The sequence below is a fragment of the Hylobates moloch genome, unplaced genomic scaffold, assembly GCF_009828535.3.
Source record: "Hylobates moloch isolate HMO894 unplaced genomic scaffold, HMol_V3 SCAFFOLD_14, whole genome shotgun sequence".
Taxonomy (NCBI): Eukaryota; Metazoa; Chordata; class Mammalia; order Primates; family Hylobatidae; genus Hylobates; species Hylobates moloch.
Window position 1 is genome coordinate 40,184,223 of NW_026652289.1, and position 3,688 is coordinate 40,187,910.

Below are 3,688 nucleotides of genomic sequence, written 5' to 3' on the forward strand. Positions count from 1 at the left end.
CTCAGAATAAGTCTCACCAAGACCCGGGGGGACATAACTGTCTCGATTTTACAGATGAGAGAGTAGAGACTCAGAGAGGTTAACAATTTGCCCAGGTTCACACAACTACTCAAGAAGCAGAAGTGAAAGCAGGGACGTCAATGCCTAGCTTTCCCTCTGCTCTCCCTGTTCTGCAGGGGTCACACCACCCAGGCCCTCAGGCTGTGGAGGCTCTGACAGTTGGTCTTGCCACAGAGAAAGGGATGAAGAGAAGACTTCTGGACTGGAAGAGGCTCCCTGGGCCCCTTCCTTGGTTGGTGATTGCTGGGGCTCACTGAGGTCAAGAGAGACCTAGCAGCTTCCTGGAATAAAACAAAGGGAGAAATACCATAAAGAGTTAAATACTATGGTATGTTGATATACTATAAACAAATATTTTTTTTTTTTCGAGACAGAGTCTTGCTCTGTCGCCCAGGCTGGAGTTCACTGCAACCTCCACCTCCCGGGTTCAAGAGATTCTTCTGCCTCAGCCTCCCAAGTAGCTGGATTACAGGTGCCCACCACCACACCCAGCTAATTTTTGTATTTTTAGTAGAGACAGGGTTTCACCATGTTGGCCAGGCTGGTCTCAAACTCTTGGCCTCAAATGATCCACCCGCCTCAGTCTCCCAAAGTGCTGGGATTACAGGCGTGAGCCACTGTGCCCGGCCAGGATTTGTTTTTGAATGTTAATTCATGATGACCTATATTAGTTGAGTGGCCCAGAAATGTAACCCAAGAAAAAAACCATCTGATAACAGTGTCTCCCTTCAACCTTGTATCCCCTTGGTAGTCTGAAGCCCATCATTTGTACCTTTAGTCTACCAAAGATGAAATTCAAGGGCAAACGGCCTTCTTGTGCTGGCTGTGGGTAGTGACTGTGCTTGGCTGTGGCTCCAGGTCTGTCCCACTGAGACTCTGCAGGGCTCGTGAGTCAGCCTCTCTCTCCTGGACCATGTACCCTGCCCCAGCAAGGAGTCCCCCAAGGGGAGCCCTGGTTCCAGCACCACAGGTGTGCTAGGGGACTCTGGAGGAGGTCTGGATGGGAGGGCAGTTCTTACAATGAGCAAGACACCCCAGCTTCCCTATCCTTAAAGCAGGCCAGTCTGGCGAGCAGGTCTTCCACCTACCCCCTCCTGGCCCAGGCTTCAGGGACCACGCCACCCACTGCCCTCTATCCCATAATGCCACTGCTCCTGTGTGGAACCTAGACGCTCATGAATCTACTTGCAGCAGCCTCCCCCATCCCAGCCCTTGTCTCCCTCCCTCCGCTTACTCCCATTGCCGTGTATTTAGATGTTCTTCTCCCCAGCAGTGAATGCACATGCCTGAAGTCAAACCCTCCTTCTAGCTCCTTCCAGAGGGGACAAGCGGAATGGTGCAGTAGAAAGACTACTGCCTTTGAAATCAGACAGCCCGGGGTTTGAATCTCCAGCAAGTTCCTTAGCCAATCTGAGAACTCAGGTTTTTCAACTGTAGGATGTACCTACGATGTCCACTTCGCAAGTGTTTAGTTGAGAATTTAAATATATATCTAAAGGATCTGGCAACTGCAGGCACTTAATAAATGGTCCCTATTGCTGGTATTGCTCATGCAGTGTCTGGCTGCTTCTTTGCCAAGGGAGTGGGGATAACCTGGTACCCCATGCTGGCACGGTATGGCCCCATGCTGGCACGGTATGGCCCCATGCTGGCACGGTATGGCCACACTCAAGTTCCAAGCTCCCTGATTAGGTGCTTAGCCTCAGATGTTATGCATGGCATTAGTGGCTTTTACAAATCTGGGGTTTCAACTGGCAAGATTTTTTTAAAGCCAGCATTGGCAAGAGTGCATGGGAAAAGTCACTGACCCCTGGCTCACAGAGTGCATGCTTTGTCTGGTAAATCTTTCTGGGGGAACATCTAGAGATATGTATTAAAACAACTCTGCCTCCAGGAGTTCACAGAAAGTTGTGCAAAGACTTACATATCTGGATGTTCATGACAGCATGATTTGTAATACTAAACAAATAAAAAATGACCTCATTGCTCGTCACCTAACACTAGGGATTGTCCAGATAAGGCACAGTATATCCTGCTATAAAAGTGGTGTTGTGGCAGGCTGGGTGTGGTGGCTCATGCCTGTAATCCCAGCATTTTGAGAGGCTGAGGTGGGAGGATCACTCGAGCCCAGAAGTTCAAGATGACCCTGGGCAACATAGGGAGACCCCATCTCTACAAAAAAAAGGCTGAGGCCAGAGAAGGCTGAAAGGAGGCGGACTTGCATGATCAAATCCCCCACTGCACTCACCTGGTGACAGATGAGACTGTCCAAAATTAGTTGGGCCTGGTGGCACACGCCTGTGGTTTCAGCTACTTTCCAGGCTGAAGTGGGAGGATCACTTGAGCCCAGGAGGTCAAGGCTGCAGTGAACCATGATCAAGCCACTGCCCTCCAGCCTGGGCATCAGAGCAAGACCCCATCTCAAAAGAAAAAGAAAAAAAGTTGTAAAAGTATAATATGGGAAGGTGTTTACAAAATATGAAAGGAGTTAAAAAGGCTATAAATTAGTATGGTCGTTTGAAACACTCCCCCTGCTCCCCTCCAGCCCCTCTTCAATGAGCTAGAAAAAGACTAGAGTACATACACCAAAATATTAGTATTGCCTCTGGGTGGTTGGATTAGGAGTGATTTTTACTCTCTTCGTTGTGTTTTTCTGTATTTTCCAAATCTCTACAATTATCTCTGTATTTTTAAAGAAGAATAAGAAAATCAAATTTGTTTTGACAATATACAGACTAAGCATAGATTTTACCTAAATATTATGGTTAACTCATGTCAAGATCACAGATCTTAACCAAAAGACAGTTTCTCATTATAGATCAATGAACTTGTGAAAAACTCTTAAATTGTTCTTACAATCCTTTATACGTGTCTTTTTTTCTTAAAACCCTTGTATTTTGGAATAATTTTAGATTTACAGAAAAGTGGCAAAGACAGTCCCCATATAGCCCTTACTCAGTTTACCCAACTGTTAACATTTTACATAACCATGACATTTGTCCCAACTAAGAAAACAACATGGGAACGTCACTATTAACTAATTTTCAGGCTTTATTTGGATTTTACTAGTTTTCCCATTAACATCCTTTTTCTGTTCCAGGGTTAAGTCTGGGGTAGCACATCACAGATGTCTCCCCAGGCCGCTCTGTTGTGTGACAGTGTCCTAAACATTCCTTGTTTTTCATGTGCCCTGTGTGAATTTCATAATCAGAAAAAGAAACGACAGATGATGATAATGATGATGATGATGATGATGACTTAGGTCTGGGAATTCCTTCTGATCTCGTTGGGAGGCCAACGATCCCCCTGTTTCTCTATTCAGCAGAACAAAAGGAGAAAGGCCCCAGTATCAACGGGACACACAGAAGTTGGGGCACCCTGATCCTCCTGCCCAGTGCCTTATCAGCCTCTGCTCCTGCCACTGTTCCCCAGCCCAACGCGGGGAATCTTTTGGGGCCCTCGGCTCGGGCTGGGCCCCCGCTAGTTGGGCGAGCGCGCGGGCGGTGCCCGAGTCAGCTGCTCCGCGCCCCACGTGGCCGCCCCGCCCCCCTGCCCGGGTCTCAAAAGCCCCGCCGGCCTCCGAGCGTCCGAACCGCCCGCTGCCCGCCCGGCCAGGCACCCCTGCAGC

General features: G+C 48.3%; 1 long non-coding RNA gene across 1 annotated transcript in view; it reads right to left on the minus strand.

Moving 5' to 3' along the window:
* Window positions 1-30: 30 nt before the first annotated feature.
* The window catches only part of LOC116482028 (uncharacterized), a 100,063-nt gene continuing 96,405 nt past the window's right edge, over window positions 31-3,688 (minus strand). The window contains exon 4 of the long non-coding RNA XR_009209785.1: window positions 31-341. This is a non-coding gene — a long non-coding RNA (uncharacterized LOC116482028). The remainder of the gene's footprint in view (window positions 342-3,688) is intronic.